The 23,232-nt window shown below is 36.3% G+C and overlaps 1 protein-coding gene and 1 long non-coding RNA gene across 2 annotated transcripts in view; one reads left to right on the plus strand and one right to left on the minus strand.

Annotated features, from left to right (window-relative positions):
- Positions 1 to 23,232, plus strand: part of LOC145675151 (uncharacterized) — a 363,179-nt gene that overhangs the window by 298,629 nt on the left and 41,318 nt on the right. The gene's annotated exons all lie outside the window — the stretch shown is intronic.
- Positions 463 to 8,742, minus strand: LOC145676143 (uncharacterized). The gene is made up of 3 exons (XR_014129304.1): positions 8,644 to 8,742; positions 2,169 to 2,420; positions 463 to 538 (listed from the first exon to the last, which is right to left on the minus strand). It is a non-coding gene; the product is annotated as an uncharacterized LOC145676143 (long non-coding RNA).

The following is a 23,232-nucleotide window of genomic DNA, read 5'->3' on the forward strand; positions in this document are numbered from 1 at the left end:
GGATTTACGCATGTAACCTACGTTTTAACGTAAGTCACATACATTATTTTTCTCTATGTGTAGCATTACAAAGTAAGAAAATACATAATTTTAAAAAGTAAAATTGTTAGTTTTTTTTCAACAACACTCATTTTATGTGGGAACCATGTGTGACCGACAAATGTTAACACGATAATCGAACTCTTGCCACAGACAGCGCAACATATAGTGCATCTTTCGATAATGTGTGTCGAAATGTCTACACATTCGGAGATATTTTCCGCAGTCACGCGATGATTATTCATAAACATATCTAGCACATGTTGGATGTACTTCCGCTGTTGTTGCCGTCACTGGGACATCCTTCTCGTGGTTCTTTCAAAATACTTTGCCATCCACGTTTGAATTAGGCGATCTAAACTTTAACAGTTGCGAACGATGTAACTTCAATATCCAAAGTCCTGGTGATTTTTTTGGGGGGGAAGGGGCACAAGCTCTTTCGACAGAGGTATCAAATCACACTTGTCTGCTCTTGTTTGACACGTTAGCCATTTCAAACCTGAAAAAACCACAGTAGAAAAAGTTAGTTTCATATACTTCGCTTTCATATAGTTCAATACTTTTACCCTCGTATAGTCTTTTATAATATACTGTATACCGATCTACAATCTACAGTAGTGGCACTATTTTTGAGTTATTGGTTTGAAAAAAAAATGCTTATTCTGACTATTTACTTCCTGAATTTCTACTAGTTGCAAAATTTAGACCGTTAGATTTTTTTAACTGAATATAAGTGTTTTCCTTTAAAAAAAAAAAACTTCAACTTCACGCTGTTTATCACTCTCAAACCTCGCTTAAGTTCCACTTTACACTAGCATTTACCTTTCAACCCCAACTCAACTTTAGTCTTACACTAACATTTACTCTTCAATTTCACTTAACTTCAACCGTTTGCTCAATTCTACCTTTCAACTTCATTTAGCTTCAATCCTACACTAACATTGACTCCCTTAGTATTATTTAACTTCCATCGTACACTAATAGTTAAACATTACTTAAATTCAACATGACACTAATATTTACTCATCAACCTCATCTCTCTTAATTTTACTCTAACATTTACTCTCCCATCTCCCATTAACATTTACCTTTCTTCATTTCACTCAACTTCCAACTTACGCTAACACTAATCTCTCAATCTTATAGTAAGAATGGCCATTCAATGCTATTCAAGTCAATCCCATGCTACATCGATCATCAGACTTTCCAACTTACGCTAACACTAATCTCTCAATCTTATAGTAAGAATGGCCTTTCAATGCTATTCAAGTCAATCCCATGCTACATCGATCATCAGACTTTCCAACTTACGCTAACACTAATCTCTCAATCTTATAGTAAGAATGGCCATTCAATGCTATTCAAGTCAATCCCATGCTACATCGATCATCAGACTTTCCAACTTACGCTAACACTAATCTCTCAATCTTATAGTAAGAATGGCCTTTCAATGCTATTCAAGTCAATCCCATGCTACATCGATCATCAGACTTTCCAACTTACGCTAACACTAATCTCTCAATCTTATAGTAAGAATGGCCATTCAATGCTATTCAAGTCAATCCCATGCTACATCGATCATCAGACTTTCCAACTTACGCTAACACTAACCTCTCAATCTTATAGTAAGAATGGCCATTCAATGCTATTGAAGTCAAACAATCCCATGCTATATCGATCATCAGCCTTAAACAAATCTCAACTTTACGTACTGAGGCTGAGATCAAGCATTCTGAGTGCCAACATCATCAGGGTGCCCATTTCATCAGGAGACTAGCGTCATTACAACATTCACGTACAAGTGATCTCAAATGGGGGTACGTTAACATTTTGTGTTTCAGCAAAGTAGCCATTGAACCTTTGGAACTCAAAGAAGAAACTGAAGATCACGTGATGTTTTTCTCGTATTTTCTGTAACTTTTTCTGTTTTGCAATGCATTCTTTCTACACTTCTACGCTTAGCAATATCCTTTTCCTTTTAAATTCAAGAAAAGAAAAAAAAATGAAAATATTACGAGGGGTTGTAATACAATGAGGACCAATAAGACATGTCAGAAAGATGTATATTTTTTTATAAAACTTTTTTTTCTTCTTTCTTTTGGCGAAACTAAAACCTATAACCATCTCACCTTTAAGAATGGTAATCAAAATTCTATGATGCTGTTATCCATACTAGTCTGCAAGATGAGAGAGGATTTAACTCGGGGCCTAGCTTCTGCATCAAACATTATCCTTATATATAGGCAGCCATTGTAGCATTTCATCTTTGCTCCCGTTTTTCTCTTCTTTTATTATATGGCTTTGGCGGTAGATGGCAGTCATATAAGTGTATGTTTCTGAGAAGTTTTGGTTGTAAGGACGTTTCTTCAAAGATATTCTTTCTGGAACGTAAAATTTAAGGATAAAATTACAACAAAAGAAGAATTAAAAATAAGGAAAGCAAAAAAAAAAAGTTAGATTTACAGTACCAAAAGCATAATATTGCGTAGTGCAAGTTCTTTCCGGTTATTTTGGAAGCAATAAAGTCAATTGTACATTTTCAAAAAATAAAATACTTTTTACGTTATTCATTTTCTACTACGTTATGTTACGAATAATACAAAAGAGAAGAAACAAAAAACCTTGATGTTCTAACATTCAACTTCTGCTATTTGTATTAGTTCTCATTTCAGTAGGCGTTGTATGTTACTAGTTTATTTTACGAGTTTTAGCAAGGTTTAGCTCTTCGTCATATATACAGATACATATTTCATCATATATTCATGTTTATCTTGATTGATTGATTACACAGTCTTGGAAAATGGTGGAGAAAAACGTGATCGCGATAAGCACTCTATCAATACTGACGGAATACGAGGTATGGCAATTAAATAAAGAGACTGGTGTCATAAATGTGATGTATTGCAAAGAAAGATACAATTGACTGTTATCCCTTTCAATATACTCCCCTTCCCTATCTATACACACTGCTGCATGCTGCATACGTGCCTTCCATTGTTCAAAGCAATGCGGTAGGTCATCAGATGTCACATTGTTCAACAACTCTGCCGTTTTTCGTTTCACCTCTTCCACAGACTGAAAATGTGTTTGGGAATAGATAAAAGTCACAGGGAGCGAGGTTTGGGGAATACGGACGATGGTCGAGAACAGGAATGCACTCGGCTGCTAAAAACTGCTTCACAGAAAGGGCATTATGGGCAGGCGCATTGTCTTGGTGGAGGATCCATGCATCGTTCTTCCACAAATCTGGTCTCTTCTTCCTTATTCTTTCCCTCAGCTTGATTAGGACTTCCCTCAGTGGCTGCTCATGAAGGTTCAAGATCAACAACACATCATTAGCTACCTCCCCACACGATCCGGCGCGACAGGAGGTGGACAGTCTCGTTATTTAATTGACACACCTCGTACTAGCCGTAAATGTAGAAGCTTCATATTCCCAACTAGTTCCTTTGTTTTAATATGAATTTATCTTCTTCAATATAGTAAACTAATTGCAGTGTTCTTCCTCTCCCTCTTTACCTTTCATCTATAATCAGACTATTTCCTTTCAAATAAATTCATAATTTATTATTTAAACTACGTTCACAACTTGTCTCCTTACCCCAGCTTTAGCTGTTAGTTCCTCAATGGAATTTCGTTGCACTTAGCTAATTTTCTCCATTCTTCTAAATCCATACTTCGAACATTCCTAGTCATTTTCCGTTACTCGTTCGTAATGTTCATATTTCTGGTTTGTACGGTAAGTTGAATAGTAAATCATTTCACTCTCATTCTTCTTATTAAGTTAGTAACAAATGTCGTAGAACATTGAAAATAGCCTTTGATAGGCTAAAGCTAGAATCAAGCAAACAAGGAACATTTGAAACTAATGGATACATGATCGAAAAAAATGTAATATTCCTATTGTATCGTTCCATAAGTACATTAGACGTATGTGTCTCGCTGGGTGCGAAAGGATTAATTATAAATGAATAAACTGTTGTTGACATGGGGTAGTCAGGTAGCTTACTTTTGTCTCTATTCTTCGTCTAGTAATAGACAAGATATCTACTACTTCCGGTTTTAATGGATAAATTTGAGTAGCGATGGAATAATTGATGGCAGAAAACAACTTTTCGCCAAAACGACTTTTACTTTATAGCAATCAACGTTAAAACCTCAATTGGTTTATTTTTGCCACTTTCGGTTTGAATAGAATGCTAAGAGAGAAGATGTCATGATGCTAAATTGATTTTTTTTTTTTTTTAAAAAGCGGTTCTTTGTCAGTGGCGGCTTTAGCAGGTAGGCCGGGTAAGCACGGGCCCATCAAAAAATTTTGAAAAATATATAAACGATTATGTTTATGGTAGATAATTATTAAACAAATAGCATTAACCACTACGTTCAAGGAATTTCCTACTGTCGTTAACCAATCAAATGTGTATAGGTAGTCTATCCATAAGTGAGGGAGCAGGCCTACCCAAAATTAAAATCCTAAAGCCGCCCCTGTTCTTTGTCTCTCCTCTTTAACATTCTGCTTTATTATAGATTAGAACTGAAAGTTGCTGTGTATTTCTACCATTTCTGGTTTTAGTGGGGAAGAAGGGAAGTGAAATATACTTTTGGGGCACTTAATCGATTGCGGGAAACCACTTCCCGCTATCTATTACCGTTTTTGCACTATAGTGATCAACATTAAAACCGGAAATGGGTAATTTCTATCACTTCCGGTTTAGATATTACCTCCATTAACAAATACGGTTCGTAACTTTTTACCTTCTGCACGCTGACCAAAATTGCTGTGATCCATCAAGTAGTCTTTGGGATTGTTTTTTGTCTCCCGGTCAGATGGGCACACAAACCGATAATCGTATAAAGAAGTTTTGGTAACCCAAAATCCTTAAGAGTCATCGTCCCGGCGAAATTAAAATACCGCTAATTTTACAGTAATTTTGTGATATCTTCAAATAGATAAAAGATAATCGAAATGTGGAACAAGAGCGCCCTAGACAATATTATTTTACATGAGAAACCGTTATCACGACTCACTTATCTGCTTTCGATTTCGAGCCATTTTGAAAATCGGCATTTATTTTCGCGTTTCTATACAGCTGAAAACGGAAAGCCACTAGGTGCCTTGTGATAACGGTACCTCACGCAAAATAATATTGCCTAGGGCGCTCTTGTTCCATATTTCAATTATCTTTTATCTATTTGAAGATATCACAAAATTACTGTAAAATCAGCGGTATTTTAATTTCGCCGGGATGAAGACTCTTAATAAATACATAAAAATCAAATTTAGCATAAGAATCCCAACAAGTTCTAATGATGTACTGTATACCCGTGAATCCATGAATGTTTAAACTGACAAATGAAATAGATGTAATTTTATAAAAGCATAAAATATTGAAATATGGGAACGAAACGAAGAGATAGTAAAGAAAACTAAACTGTGGCAATACTAGAAATTTAATCTTTTTGGGGGGTAGGAGGAACGGACTGGTGATATGAGTGTATGGAGAAAGAGGGGGGTGAAGTGGGGGGTTTCGGATATGACCAAAAACGAGGATGGATGAAGATCGTAATAACGTCTGTCATTTGTTATTATCGGTTACGTGCACCAACTGAATCAGTGAACAAAAATCGATACGTGTTTCATTTGTTTCCACCAACCGCGACTAATAAGGAAAACTTTGTTTTCCAAACTTTTACTCGCGTCATCTATCTTCTGAACCTCACTTTCCCCTCTTTCCCTTCACTCTAATCTTCCTCTCTGTCTTCTCTATATTTTTGTCTTCTTTGCTATTTCTGAACTGAGTCACCTTTTTTTTTTTAAAAAAAAAAGAAGAAGAAGAAGAAGAAGTAAAGGGAAAATCCAATGATAATTTAACTTCTGCAAGCTCACGAGATCGCCAGTGAGTGGCGTTTCTAACGTACGCAAGCGCAGTAAGTCCACCTTTCCATTTTTACATTAACCTCTCCTTTTTTCATTTCATTCCATTTCAAAAACAAAATTTCTTTAAAATTCATTGAACAATATTACTTAGTTAGTCTTTCACGCATTACAGAGATGTATTGCTGGTTTGCATAAGGCAACAAATAAACAATTTCAATCAATCTTCCAATTAATGTAGTATTAAAATGTAACATTCATATGTAAAAGTAATATTTCTTATTGATAGGCTATTAACGAGATATACTATAATTTTGAAACAGTAGGCTAATGGAAAAGTATTTTTTAAAGTAAAATATTTACATAGTGTAAGACAATGCAATAATTTTCTTGTTTTATATGTAAATCTAAATTTACATTGTACGTACGTTATTTCATATGGACATATAAGACTCAATGTTTTATGACTTAGATTATTGGTGTACACAGTGACCTTACACATTTTCAATAAGACGTCATCAACGTTTTCCATATTAAGATCTATTTACAAAAAAAGAAATGCTTGTTTCCTAAAATGCCTGAACCCTCCTCCCTTGACGAAATTCTGTATACACCATGCACTTAAATTATGACTTAGAGATTTTTTCGAAAAAGTTCTAATATATTGGATTAATATCATTGTACTAAATAATAGCGTCCGTATGCTTAACGTCTCATTAATGGCTTTAAATTTGTATAATGTCATTTCGGTGGGCAATCTTCGATTCTTAGTTTGGAATAATAACTTTTTAATACCGATGTTAAATGAAACTTCAAAGTTGCATATTAATGTAGATCCTAACAAGAAGTACACCCATCAGGGACCTATGCAAGACATTCGTCAGGAATCGAACATATACAGAACACTTACGCGGTGATCTCTTTGTCAATTGACAGCCCATAGGTGTGGACAGAACTTTTCATATGGATATACAGGGGTAAAAGTGGTTCTGAAAAGGTGGGGGGACGGTAGATAGCGGAATGACATCACGCCGTTGCCCCTACCTATCTTTGCCCATTGTAATTTTTTTAGAAACTGGGGAGACGCAATACATATTTTTTTCGAAGTGGGAGAACGGCGTCCCCAGACGTTCCCCTTCACTTTTAACCCTTGGTATATACAAAGACAATTAAGGGGGGGGAAATCATATGAACTTTTCACATCGGTAATTAAAAGCCAAACTTATCTTCTCGATATAACATTCTCGCGTTCTCATTTCGTTGGGTTTTTACGTGTATCAAAATTAGATAAAATATTATTTAAATGAGTTGAAAAATTATAAATAGAATCATAGAGTGCATGATAGATAAAAAAAAGAATGAAGTTATGATTTTTTATTAAGGCATGTATAGAATAGATACGCTTATGCAATATTGAGTACCTTTGGATTTTAGCTTATGATTTATATGAGAAATTATTTTTCTATGAAATGAGTTGAAATTTTAACGATTTGAATTTTACTGATTTCTGCTTGAAATCTATTTAAACTTCATATACTTTCTCGATTGATTGAGGTTTAGTTGGGACATAGTTTCTCCCCAGGGGCGCATCCAGGAGGGGCGATCGGGGCAATCGCCACCCCTCCAGATAAGGAAACTTTCTTATTTTAATATAAATAAAACTCATCCCAGAGTTTGGAGCTTTTAAAAGTAGCTGTATTACAACCCACTGCCCCCTCCTGGATCCGTCCCAGTCCCTCCACCGTCACGATCTTTAATTCATGAAAATTAAAATTTCTTATATACAATTCTTCGGTTCCAGTTGATGTTTTATTAAAGTAGAACTCGGATCACATTTATGCTTCATCTTAGGGAAATATATTTTGGGGCAGCATCATCTGTTTAAATTATTTTCAGTTCTTTTATAAATAGCATGATGGGTCCATTGTATGCTTCACAAGTTAAATTCAGGGGACAATATTTGACGCAACTTAAAACTTAAGAAATGTATATGATTTCTGGTGGTCCCAATAGTTTCATTGAAATCAACTCAGATCCTATTTTTGTTCATTCAAGAGATTTTATGTGTCTGTGCCAGCTAGGCTAAAGGAGACGATGATGATGAGAAATGAAGGAAATAGTGGAATGAAAAAACTGGGAGGAAACGGGAGAAAAACCCCCATACACGGTGTTTATCCACCACGAAGTTCACTTGGCGCAAGCTGGGATCGAACCAAGGACTCCATGCACTAGAAGTGAACAGTCTACCACTGAGACACCGAGGCCCCATGATTAATGAAAGTGATACAATGTTGTTCACCACAAATGTCTTGAATCGAACCAGGGATCCCTTGCATCAAAGACGAGCACTCTACCACTTAGCCACCATGCCCCTCTCCTGGGTATTTGTCTTTATTATACTACACAATTATCTGATAAGTCTTCGCTTCTGCGACAATGAACCTTCTTGGCTGTTCAACCCCTGTTGCTTCACAAGGTTATATCAACACTGAACATTTTGAGGTCTGACACAAATTTGCAGTACTACACTGAATTAACCATTCAAATCCGTATCTACTATAAGCACTTTTAAACCAATTACTGTTTGTTGTTAAACACCAAGAAGCAGCTTTTCACTTCCGGAGCACTTCACGCACTAAATTTGAAGGTTACTTTTTCACCAAATAGGAAACTGAAATAAATAAACTGCAATGTAAAGAATTTACTAATGTATAATGTATGTATCTTACTAATCACAAAAGGAGTTCGACGCTCCATCTGTTGTTAAGAAAAGAACTGAAAGGAGTTGTTGCAGCCCAGAAGCTTTCTATCTCTCTATACGAGCAACATCTGAGCAAGACTAAATTAAAGGCAATGGGTTGAGCAATTACTTTCGATAAACCTTAATTAAAAAAGAGAGAGGAAAAGAAAGAAAAAGAAATGAGGAGAAAGAAAATAGCGATTGGAAGAGAAAGAGGGAAGGCGAAAATCTTCTTACTTTTTGCACATGCGCAATGAGTTTTTTCTTGTACTTTTTTTCCTTCTTTTAAAAATTAAATCAGTAGACCATTTTTTAAGAAAAAATCCTCTTCATTACGCGCAACACCAAAAATCGTTGAATTGAAGAACAGGTGAGTAAGAAATAATATCGAATGTATTAAGAGACTGAACTCAGTGGCGTATCATAAGGGCCTGCATCCCGGTATCATCTAATCTGATCTAATACAAATAAAATAAAGAGATTCTATGAGTCTGTCTGTGTATCTGTGTGTGGCCTGGGGAACAGACGAGTGGATCGAGAGTTTCAAAATTTTGGTCACGGGTACCTACCTTGATCCAGGCACCAGACCAAGACGAAGCGTTTCTTTTTTCCAAAATTCGAACCAGGAGGTCTCATGGGGGGGGGGGCGTTACCGGGACATGTAAAAGTAGTAGAAAACGACCGAAATAAGTGTCGAATTCATAAAGTGTTACACTGCTAGATTCACTTGCACAGTGTTACATCTATATGCAACATCAACTGAACAGTTTTCAGAGATGGGCCAGACGTTGGAGCAGGGATGCAAATAAGCAAGAAGATTTTACTCGCCCAAGAAAAAAGCTACTAGCCAACATGCCAGTCTTTATAGTTTGAAATAAATAATAGTGACTCGCCCGCACCAATTAACCACTCGCCCCGGGCGAGTGGGCGAGTGGTTGTTTGCATCCCTGCGTTGGAGGATTAAAGTAAATGCCGACAAAAGTTGTACTGTTATACACAGTAGGAGACGTATCCGCGCCCCTCGAAATCTAATCTATGAGAACGCACACATTCCTCACACCACACACGCTAAGTATTTGGGAGTGATTTTAGACCGTGCGCTAACGTTCTCTACGCACATCAGACATAAAGCAAACAGCATTACGCAAAATCTCAGCATTATATCCCATCTTTCGCTGCAGTTCAATTTCTCATTAGATCCGAGTGCACATATTCAAGATGATAGTCCTGTCCACACTATCTTATGCATGCCCTGCCTGGCAACATACCTCTTACAGCCACCTTCAGATACTCGAAAGTATGCAAATTAGAGCCGGTCGTATCATCACTGGTCACGACACATTTACTCGCAACAGCCAAATTCTGGAAGACTTAGAGCTGCCCCCTGTTAGAGAAGTTTTACGCCATCTCTACCGTGAGTTCTGGCTTACTTTACCCAGGCATATTAACCCAACTATTGCTAACATCGGCACCGAATGCGCTCTCCGCAACGTCCATCGCATGCCACCATATAATAACTCTCTAGAGCTCGTACTAAAGTCACCATCAGCCACTCTGCGACAGTTGCAGATGTAGCCTACCATACCTACCAGCTACCAACTAAATAGTAATACCCAGTTTTTTCACCTGTACATCTATATTTCTAATCTATTTCATTCTACTCATGGAGTCAGGGGCTTTGGCCCGATACTCTACACAAAACTTCAACATTACCATGACCGTGACCGTGACCGTTGGTGCTGAATTAACACACAAGTAACACGCTAAAGTAGTAGTCATTTTGTGTTGTTTCAACACTTTTTTCTTTACAGTGTAATGTGGTCATGGTTCAGTATTAATTGATAGATTTACAAAAAAAATTTTTTCTTGATATTATCGGAAACTATTCACTTACCAATTCATTTAGTTCATCTTAATGAGATATATCGCTTGGTGTAACGAGTGTCTCTAAAGTAAGTCATACTTTAAAGGTTTTTTTATTATAAAAATAAATTACTCTACATATCATGAGTTTTTTGGGTCGCATGATGCATGGGTCCGTAATATTTTGTGGTAAAATAAGACTTTACATGGACTCAATGTTACCCCAGTGTATGAGAAACATCGATGCGGTAATCTGGCTTTTGCCAGCGGTAGCATCATTTCAGATTTTACCAAGGTGTATGTGTGGTGGGAGGGGGGAGGAGCGAAAGATTGTCCACAGACTTAAGACTTTCACGTTTTTTTTTTTGTTATTATATTATTATATAATTTATTAAAAAATATGTGCTTGTGAAACTGAAGTGGGCTAATGACCCCCTGCCCTCCTGAAATGACGTCTCTGGCTACGATACTCGGGTTAACATGTCTGGTCAGTGGCGGCTAATGTTAGTGTTGCAGCGTTGCGCAACGACCGAAGTATTTCAAGAAAAAAATATTATCAATAGTAGTAAAGAACAGAAAAAATACTTTTTAATACTCGCATATATACACTTTAAATAACATATTTTTTACTTCTGTAACTGTCCGTTTCGTTAATCCGTTTTAAAAAGCGAAAAATAATCCGTCACAGAGTCTCTAATTTATATTGTGTTGCAGCGAGCATACAACGACCAGATTCCTTCAGCGCGGCAATTGGAGCGAATGTTAAGTCTCCTTTCCCCTATCTCAGAAGTTAAAGGGACTGGTCGTTGCAGTGCTTCTGCAACACAGCACGGTGTCCAGTGAACGAAGTTTTACGCGCTAAATAAGATTTCTGAATTTTATTTCACTAGCAATTAGCAAATGAAATTTGTTTTTATGCATTCATATTTTTAAATTACGGGACCATACTGAAGCAAATCAATATAATGACAATTAAAAAAGCGATTGCAGAATTACAAAATAAGAAAGAAAATATGTAGTAGAGCAGAAAACAAATGAAAGTAGACCCGCATTTACAAATAATTCTTAGCTTATATTGATAATGAAGGCTTCTTCTACAGTAATTTGTGAATCAAATATTAATAAGTCAGTATGTAGAATCGCCCCCCCCCCTTCTGTGGATAGTATTTTAGCATATACATATTTCTTTTATAAAATAAGTATATTTTATACTTTTGATAATTTCCACATAAAACTGTATGATGGGGAACGCCACATTGAATTTGGGACTAGTTAGCAATGCTCAGGGGCGTAGCCACGAGGGTGGGCCACCCGGTCCGGACCTCCGAAAAATTTCGAAACTTGACTGTCATTTGTAGACTTTCCTAACGAACTATACTTGTTTAACAGAGAAATGATTGATGTAGGCTAAATATTTTATTTTATGCCTCATCATGTACTCTTTCTTTTCTTATAAAAATAACCGTTCTATCATTTTTTCTAAAAATATAGGTGACAGTAATTAAGAATTATCGTCTTTTCGGGTGCAGTATAAGACAGGTTCGATATTACGTAGAGGTATTGGACCTCCCTTAAATACTTTGGACCCCTCCAGCTAACATTTCTGGGCATAGAACTGGCAATGCTGTTTGTTTTGATGTTCTTTGATTTTTGGCTTCTGTTACATGCTGATCCTTCATCTGACGGGTTTCGAGGTTTCCTTTCCAGAACATATGACATTGATAAGCATTATTTCGCCTCATGTGGAAGTATATTGTGTTTATCATGCATTGCGTAACAACCAAGACGGATGATTTGGAATATAGCTTTTTTCTTTTACGCAGATGTGTGTGTGTTGATGTATGAATATGTGACATTCGGAATTCATATACCAGTACCTCTTTTGTATCAGCTGTTTTGGTTTTTAATTATTAGATTTAATTTTATTGTGTGTGCTTTAATTCTGTAAACAACCTACAAATTCGGAATGAATTGTATACCATGACTTCTGTAAATAACTTACAAAAAACATTGACCAGCTTTCAACTGAGGAAAAACTTGCAATTAAGGCTTAGACAAAACAAGCAAAGGACAATTCAGGAGAGTGTTAAAAAAAATCCAGTTTAAATTTACAGGTGCCGCTGTGTCTGGTATGACCATGGAAGCAGCTTCTTCAATCCTCATTTACAGTTCAGGAAAGTTTCGTGGAAGGGGAGACAGGTGAATGCGGCCCCACAACAAAAAATTCCCACCAAGCAGGTTTTTCGAATTCCATCACGCAGAACGCGTTTTCAGCACTACCAAACTCCATTAATTGTTGCTTTGATGAACATCGTGTCATGCGACGAACTTTAAAACTACAGAAACCTGTAATAAAACGAGTAGAAACCTTAGGAACCTCTGCATCATTTGCAACTAAGAACGTAAAGTACAATAGTTTTCTAATAAGCATATTATTATTAAAGTGAGACTTATTTTAGAGACACCCTGTATGTCTCATCGTCGAACTTTCCGTAACATGTAGAATTTGTCGTCGATATAACATAAAGAGCAGCTGATGGAAACTACTTATTTAATTTAAAGAATTCCTTAATATTCTTTCTAGGAGCACCTTTTGTTACAGCGAAGACTCCGTTGTTATTAAAACGGTTGCAATTTTATATGATACTAGCTGAAATACCCACTCTTCGCACCGGTAATTTTCTACTACTTTTACATATCTCAGCAAAAGACCCCTGAGATTCCTTGGTTCTCAGCCGAAGGGCGTTTTATTTGGAAGTCAACACCTGTGGGAGTATCACCATTCATTTCAGCGACCGCGAAAACTATAGATTTGACACTAATATTGGTCATTTTGGATGATTTTGACATGTCTCGATAACCTCCTTCCGCAGGTAACCCCCGACCCGAATACAATGGTAGCTGAATTGGAAAGTCATCGCTAATGGAAGTGTCACCATTGATCTCGGCGACCGTGAAAGCTATGGTTTTGGCACGGTCAAATATCGGTCATTTTGAATTATTTTTAAGTCTCCGTATCACCCTCCCCCCTCTAGGTCACCCCTGGTTCGCAGCCGAATGTGGTGAATTTGGAAATTAATGCGATCGGAGTTTCACCATTAATCTCACTTGATCTCAGATTATATAAAAGTGGTGAAAGTACAGCGCCCTGTGGAATACCTACTTTAATTGTTCTACACGAGGATTTGACACTATCAACAGGCACATGAAATATTCTGCCAACGAGGTAAGAACGAAGTAAATACAGAAGACGATCCGGAAGAGCTTGGGTGTGTAGCTTATATAATAGTCTTGCTAACCAGACTTTATCAAAAGCTTTTGAGACATCCAGGTACACTCCAAGAGTATGTTGTTTTCTGATGAAAGCCATTGTTAAGTGATCTACTACTTGTACGAGTTGCGTAGTAGTGCCATGTTAAAGGGGGCGACGCATTGGCTCAGTGGTAGAGCGTTCACCTCTGGTACTTGGGGTCCCGGGTTCGATCCCAGCCCCCGGCAAGTGAACTTTGTGGTGGACGAACACCGTGCTCGTGGGTTTTCTCGGGGTTCTCCCGTTTTCTCCCTCTTTCTTCATTCACCACTTCATTCATCTCTCATCATCACCGTCTCCTTTAGCCTAACCGGCATAACCGTAGGGCTTAAAACTCAAAGATTTCATTTCATTTAATTTTCATGAGTACCTTAGGATTCTGAAACATGTAGTTTTGGATAAGTGAAGTATTGACCCGACTACGGTAGGTCCCATAGTATTGGAGCTATGGACCTTTAAAGTTCATTTATTCATGTTTACGGCAGCCTATAATTCCTCTGAAAGGAATCATTTGTGCACCCAGATTGGTCTATACTTTTAATCTTATCTTGGTGTCAGGAATCACCTCCCAAACGTTGTCGGTGTTGTTCTGAAACACCCTGTATATATTCTTCCATAATGTCTTGCTCGACTGGGATAATTAAACCTCGAGCCCTGCGTATGCCACTGTTCTGCCCTTATGCGATGGCCCGATATGTATATATCAGGCAAAAATTTTTGTTGGGAGGAGTTGAATCTTGAAGGGGGAGGGGTCCAATAGTACGTCTATGTAGTTGTAAACGGCTATTATTCTGTACTCGAAAAAACAGTAAGTAATTGTAAAAAAAAGATCATGATAGAAAAAAAATGATAGAAATAGATTGTTTTTATAAGAGAAAGAGTACAGATGAAGTGTAAGATCAATCGTCAATCATTTCTCTATTAAACAATTATAGCTTTATTAAGAAATTGTACAAATGTATGTTGAGTAGGGAATTTTTGGGACGTTAATTGGTTTCTATTCATTTTGTATAGATCTGTTCAATATGGTTTCTTCTATTAGTTCTTTATTTTCGTACAGCACACTATATTTACGCTGAATTTTATTTCGTTTGCAACCATTTTATTTTCTGATTTATATATTACCAATTGCAACTGTCAACTTCAATGTGCAAATTTACATCCATACAATTACACAAGCAAACACACAACTATAAATATGCCACATTGACTTGATCCCTAGTCTTCCGTTGCAAGCGCTGCTATCGGCTGAAGGAATTCCACTCGCTTTCTCTCGCTTAGCAACAGATGAACCCTTATTGGCTCAACGCGTGGGTGTGTGAGGGTGTGAGCTTTAGTTCGCATTTTTGCCACGGCTCAAAACATTTTGGCAGCACTATAGGAAAAATACCGGTTATACATAAATATATTAAACCAATTATTTGATAATAAGTAATACACTGCATTCTGTGAACAAATGTAACAAGTTATTAAAATAATCTTGTTTTTAGTGTAATTTTTATCAGACCCATCCATCGTGCACAATTTCATCACATAAAGTTCTACTTCGTTTGGTTCTCTTGTTGTACTGGTAACTTTTTGACATCTAGATATCCGCTGACTGAACCCATTCAAGAATCTTATCGTGTTTTGACATCGACAACTCTGTTAAGCGATGCAGCAAAATAAATTTTATTTTTTCTTGTTCTAAAAAAAAAAGGAGGAAATAGGGAGAATATCCGATGAAGAAGGAATGAATGATAATAGTAAGGAAAAAGTAGATTTGAGGATGAGTGGAACTTATGAGAGGCAGCTGATTCAATTAGTGGATGGTTATCAGGTTGTATGAGAAAGACTTCACCGGCGTGCCACCTGGAGAGAACCCAATAAAGGAACCACACTACAATGGTTATCGGTGATGAGTGACTAGGTTATCAAACACTACCTCTTTCTTTTTCCTCTTGGATTGTAGTTGGGGTTGCCATAAGGGTGACGAAAAAATATCAGTTTGATATAGTGGCGTAGACAACATGGCCTCACACGGCTCAAGCTTAGTACAGTCATAACAAAAATGAATTCTGTTTACATGGAGTAAATCAAAACTATGATCCTTGATGTTATGATGTCATGTTAAAAAAAATCAAAAAGCTCTATTCTTATCTCTACACAGTGGCGTATTTACGATTTTGTTTCGGGGAGGGCTTTACTAACTTTCGGGGGGGCTTTGCCTGAAAATGTGAAAATTCTGCAAGATATTTCATATACTTTACTATAGTAAGTAAGATTTCGGGGGGGGGGCTTGAGCCCGAAAGCCCCCCCTAAATACGCCACTGTCTCTACATAAGATTTCAAGAAACCGGTTTAAAAAAATGGCCTATACTCTATTTTTCATCTTTTTGAGTTAGCATAATGATCAAAAATTTATCACCTGCAGTTGTAAATAGAGATTAAAAAAAAAGAAACTAGACGATCAATATATATTACTGAGGGGGGACGGTTGCTCAGTGGTTAAGCGCTTACCTCTGGTGTGTGGGGTCCTTGGTTCGGTCACTGGCCAAGTAAGCTTGTGGTGGACAACATCATGTCCATGGGGTTTCTCGTGGTACTCCCATTTCCTTCTATTTTCTCATTCCATCATTCACTTGCCTTAATCATCATCTCCCTCAGCCTAATGGGCCTAATCCTTTGACGTTAAGCTGAAATATTTCATTTATATACATATATATTACTGAGGTCCTATTTCACTGATTATCTCATCTGATTTCGTTGTACGCGATCACTGGATCTGTTTCTGGTGGGAATTGACTGACATTCTCGGGAAGTGATTGAACATCATGGAGGCAATAAGGAAGCTACCTGAATTTGGAGATACCGAATTATGATCCAAAAACCCAGAAATAATGACACCGTTGAGCCGATGTGCTATTATACATTGCCCAGTGGAACCTAGGCCTTCTGGCAGGCTACAACTCTTCCAATACCATATTTCTATCTTCAGGCCAGTATGTATAATGTCACATAATGCTTGGTGTATAATGCCACATACACAGTATCTACATGTAGTTCTACGACATGGTATCATAACTATAAAGCTCCTACATAAAGGTTTTTCTGGCAACGCCACTGGTTCGATAAATGATGTATATAAAAATTGACTTACTTAAGATTAAATACTTCTTCATGTGACTCTGAGTTTTTGATTCCCAGAAGCCCTTTTGTGTTCACCCATCACGTGACAATTGAGTACTGACTCGAATTATAAGTTAGTTAACTCCATGCTCTTGTGAGTGAAGTCCCGGTTTCGATTCCCAGTAAGAAAGCCTCGAGCACACTACAATGTTACGTGTTACAGATCCCACTTTAAATGATTCACTTTGTTCTGTGTACCCTCGTTGCTAACAAGAAGCATAATAAATACGAATCGATCTGGATAGCAGATTAGTAATATAAGGGCCACGTTTTGGAACATTTATGGTTACAATATATTAACTCGCAAAGAGAGCTAAGAGTCCTATTACGATAGAACTTGTAATAATTTCATAGTTCTTTAGTTGATAAATAGTTCAATGCAATTGGGTTTTTGTCAATTGTCTTATTCCATTCATTTAAAACTCAATGAAAGTGCCTTTTTTTCTTTTCTCAATCCAAATATTAGGGAAAATCCTACTTTTTCAGAATATATGGCAACCCTAACAAGAGAAAAGCAAAATACCTGTTTCCATTCTATTCCCCCCCCCCCAAAAAAAAGGGGCTAGGAAATAACAAGAATGATCAAAAAGAGGTGATATTTTTTTGCCTTATCAGTCTCATCACTACGTGTGGTCTTTCCTTTTTAGATTTTTTTTTAAGGATGAAAAATGTGCGGCAGGTAGGTAAGATAGGCCAAGAACCCTACTCTCTTGTAAGAAAAAAAAATATATAAAAATGCCTACATAGAGACAAAATATGCTGAACAAATGTTATACATTCTATTTAACATAAAGTTGTTAGTGTCACGGGGAGTCACAGAAGATAGGCTATACAGGAAATTAGACGTTTGATCTCACTCCCTGATAGATACATATAATACACTCCCGCCATACGGACAAGGTATCATTACGGTGTTATTGTTTTTAATTGTCTTAAATAATTAATGTAGCTTTTCAACTGTAAAATTGTGACATCAATACTTCCGTTGTTTCATCCAATTAATGGAAACATTCAAACCATCGAGAGACTCCATGCATTTTCGGAAACTCCTTACTCTATCCAGGTTCATTGCCGTTGAAGCAAATAATAATAATAATAATAATAATAATAATAATAATAATAATAATAATAATAATAATAATAATAATAATAATAATAATGATAATAATAATAATAAATGTTATACTGCCTCAAGTCAATTGTATCAATATTGATATTATTATATCTTCACCCATTTAAAAAGAAAAACATCTTTATGCAATAAATGTTACGTTACTTTAGAGTGGCCATATTTGGAAAATAATAATAATAAAAGGGACACTTTGTAAACTATCATAATTCGACAAATACACCTATATAATCATTGTTAATGCCTTACTCGTGAAAAGTTAGAGGTGAGAAAAACCTCTAACGTTTCAAAATAACCAATTTCTAATTAAGCTTATTATTAAGTATTCTGCCTGTTGGCAGATCCTCGAACTGATGATTTTTTTTTTTTATTATTTTATTTTAGGTTTGGACCTGGAAATTTTTCTTTCCCAATACTTTCTTCTTTTCTTCATCTATCAGTTGTGTTTCTTCTTCTTCCTATTCCTCACTTTCCTTACGTCTTTCCTTTTAGGGCGGTATGAAGAAGACAATTTCTTCGCAACATGTGTCCAATCCACTTGGCCCTTCTACGAAGGATGCTGACTTAAAGTGTCCTTTTCTCTCCTATTCATTTTAAAACATCTCCGTTTGTTGCTCTCTCTGTCCATTTTATTTATTTCATCTTCCTCCAACACCACATTTTGAACTTTCTAATTATTTCTTCTCTAGCTGCCGTAATGCCTAAGTCTCTGAACCATACACTCTTACTACATACATAGTACCTAACCAACTTTAAAATTTAAATTTTACATTACTTTTCAACGCTTAACAAGAATTCAAGTCAGGGACATCGATTGTCTCTTGAATTCATATTGTTTTGATAACTGAATTACTTGGGTTACATGACTTTTTCTTCCATACAAAAATTTACTATTATATTAAGTAGCTAGGAGACAAAAGAAGAAGTGACATATCGCGCCACGTTTATGTTTTTCTCGGGACACTGGACGCATTTCTGAAAAAAAGGTGCATCCTGTTACAAACAGGATATGTGACCACCATTTTTTAAACTTTTGAGTCCTGAAAGAAGGGAAAAAGTCTTATATTCTTCTAAAAAATCGAATTTGGGAAATATCGACAAATTTTCACCTTTTATGTCCGCTATACATCAAGAAAAGGCAGTAAAAATCCATTCCAGCAGAGGTAAGCTATTAAACAACGTAAAAATATTGACCTCAACTACTAAAGCTTAATCTGCGAATGTATGACGACCCTGTGTTTTTTGAAGGACGAATATGGAAAGAAACCTCCTAACAGCGGTACACATATTCCTGACAGTAACATACATACTCCTAACAGTGGCATACATGCTTCTAACAGTGACATACTCCTAATAGTGACATATGCTTCTAACAGTGACAATTATCTTCTTAACGGTGACAAATATACTCCTAACAATGACGTACATACTTCTAACAGTGATACATGCTCCTAACAGTGACATACATATATTCCTAACAGTAACATACCTGCTCCTAACGGTGACATATATAGCTACTCCTAACAATGACATATATACCCCTAAAAGTGACATACACACTCTTAACAGTGACATACTAATTAACAGTGATATACACACTCCTAACAATGACATATACACTCCTAACAGTGACATATACACACCTAACAGTGACATTGCTCCTAATAGTGACATACATGCTCCTAGCAGTGACATACATGCTCCTAATAGTGGCATATACTCCTAACTGTGACATAATGCTCCTAACAGTAACATATACTCCTAACAGTGGCATATATGCTCCTAACAGTGACATATATATTCCTAACAGTGGCATACATGCTCCTAACAGTGACATACATAAGTATACTCCTAACAGTGACATAAATGCTCCTAGCAGTGACATAATGCTCCTAATAGTGGCATATACTCCTAACTGTGACATAATGCTCCTAACAGTAACATATACTCCTAACAGTGACATATATATTCCTAACAGTGGCATACATGCTCCTAACAGTGACATACATAAGTATACTCCTAACAGCGACATACATACTTTTAACAATGACACATTTACTACTCTTATTTATGCTAAAAGTATTATACATAAACATGGAAAACTTACTGAAATTTTTCCATTTTGTATCAGCTTCTGTACTAGTGAACACGGAAATATTGATCTCTCTCTCTCTACACAAACAAACTCATTTTGCATTACTATTTTTTTTCTTTCAAGTCTATATTATAACGATGTTATTTTGTCAAAAGATAACTACATTTCCCTTCCAATCAATCGCAAGTTTTCTTGTTTGCTTCTACACTTATAACATATGTCAGTTTCACTAGACTCTCCCCCTCTCTCCTCAAACACACATTTTTATCCTTCCTTTGAATAGAAGAAGAATACATACGTAATAACAATAATAATAATAAGGAGAAGAAGAAGAACAAGAAACACACCTCTGGTTTGAAATTGCAACCAATGAGTGAGTAGATGTCAGGAAATATGACGAACATATACAGTGAGTTTGATCATTATTCACAAAAGAACTCTTTCCGAGCATATTGACAAACAATGGGCTCTAACAGCTGTTCACAAAAAAAAAAAAAAAAAAAAAAAAAAGCAATAAATAAGTTGTAGCACTAAATTATTGGCTTTTGCCTCGTTAACACGAAAAAAAGATATGTATTAAATATTTTACGTATAGAAAATCGCTTAAAAGTAACTGACAGATGCAGAACGTTTCGAGTCGTTGTAAAGAAATCCATAAGACTTATATACATTTCAGTTTTCATAATTTCCATTCTATTTTATCATATCAGTAGATCTAAAATAACTAATTCTATGTCTATGGAACTCGGAGATTTAATGCAGCGTTCAGAAAAGCTCTTCATCGACTTCTATCCTTAGCCAACTGGATCTAGTTTCTACTTTGTATTCCTATTTCTGCGAGACCCATCTTAATATTGTCCTTCCATCTGCGCCTAGGTCATCCTAACGCCAATGAGAAGTTAGAATAACCTTGGATTACCTTCTTCATCAATGGCAAGAAAACGATGACATTCCTATGGACATATGATCGCAATTATCGTAGGTCACAGTTGTCAGGACATCATGAGCGTGAGTTCAGAACTCGTAAGGGCCCACCTCATGAGTTCGGATACCTATGTGTTTGGGTGTCTTTAAACAGGAAATTAAATTAAATTAAATCTTCTAGTTTTACGTCCCACGATTATGCCGGTTAGGCTAAAGGAGACGGTGATGATGAAAAATGAATGAAATGGTAGAATGAAGAAAGTGGGAAGAAACGGGAGAACCCCGAGGAAACCTACGCACACGGTGTTTGTCCATCGCAAAGTTCACTTGGCGCGAGCTAGGATCGAACCAGGGACCCCATGCACCAAAGGTGAACGTTCTACGACTGAGCCAATGCGTCGCCCCCTTTAAACTGGAGTCAAAGGGTTGAAAAGTCTCGTACAAACTTATTGCATCTGGCTACTACTTTAATTTTCATTGTGTTTATATATTCAACTGTATTGCAACAATATTAAGGCACAATGTTATTTTCCTAGTTGTCTCCAGTAGGCCTTTTTCGGCAATCTCTGTCATGGCAGTCCATACGTATTTGGAACTAGGATATCTCAATATCAAAGAGAGTAAACTGTTCACTTATTAGCAAACAGTTTTTTGCTCTTTGATCTCGAGTTGAATGATCCTCTGAATTGGTGAAACAAGACCCAACCCGGACTAGGATTATGCATGAGACGAGACACGAGAGAATTTTCGTGACGATATAGATTTTTTTCCAATTATATTTCCACAAGACAAGATTTGATACTGTATCGTCTCAAAATTGGGTCCTAAAAGTGCAGTCTCATCTTGAAAAGTATATATGTTTCAATTGGAAGAACACTGTCTCGTGGGTAACACGACTTCCAATAGAAACCGATACATTATTTTTGCGACACAGTTTCGAGACGAGACAGTCTCGATATGATCCTTAATCCGAATTGTGGTCAACGTACCTGCTGGAGATTTTTGACCGTTATTATCATAGTTCTGTTGATACTATTCGCATTAAATAAGCAACTTACTGTCATATTTTAAATTTATGTTGGGGGCCACGGTAGCTCAGAGGTAGAGCGCTTATCTCTGAAGTGTGGTGTCCTTGGTTCGACCCCCAGCCAAGTACGTTTGTGGTGGACAACATCGTATCCGTGGGTTTTCTCGGAATACTCGAGTTTCCTCCCATTTTCTCATTCCACCAATTCTTCCGTCATCATTCCTCAATTCCTCCGTCATTGCTTTAATCATCGTCTCTCTTAGCCTAATGGTTATAAACCTAGGACATTAAACTAAAGGCTTTTATATATTTAAAAACATATGTGTTTGAAAATGGTAATTTAGTTTTTAAAATTTAATACTGTGTTGGAAGGTCGTACGATTTCTTACACACTTCACGCTATTGAATACATTAACTTTTAGTTTGTTTTTAAAGACAAATCTTATATACCTATATATATATATATATATATATATATATATATATATATATATATATATATATATATATATATATATATATATATATATATATATATATATATATATATATATATATATAATATAATATAATATATGCCTGGATGGTGCAAGGGAGGAGGTGTCCTTGCCATCTAACAACGTGCACTTATCAAATATATTAACAATTTATTCATGTCATGTTTTCCCTTTTTATTTTCTGTCAGTCAAGAGAATATGAATGGAAGAAAAGTCTTTAACATGGAAGACAAACATCAATGTATGCAGTGGGGATGAAAACGAACAGAGGGAGGTTGGAATATGAACTTAATGATGATGATGATCACATATTAGATATGATGTTTAGATAGCGTGCCAAGCTAAATTTTTCCCTTCCACTATATATGGGTCTGTATGTGACATTAACGTTTTCCTGGACACAAATTTTATCATTATCCCAAGTCAATAGGAAGTATTTTATTATATTTCCAGTCATGATAAGCAACAACATGAAAATAAAGTATATATGACATATATATATATACCACACCTGAATACGCTTAGCTACTGACATGCTATTGTATATTTACATTCGTATTTGGAT

The sequence above is a fragment of the Thermobia domestica genome, chromosome 18 (assembly GCF_964235325.1).
Source record: "Thermobia domestica chromosome 18, izTheDome1.hap1.1, whole genome shotgun sequence".
Taxonomy (NCBI): domain Eukaryota; kingdom Metazoa; phylum Arthropoda; class Insecta; order Zygentoma; family Lepismatidae; genus Thermobia; species Thermobia domestica.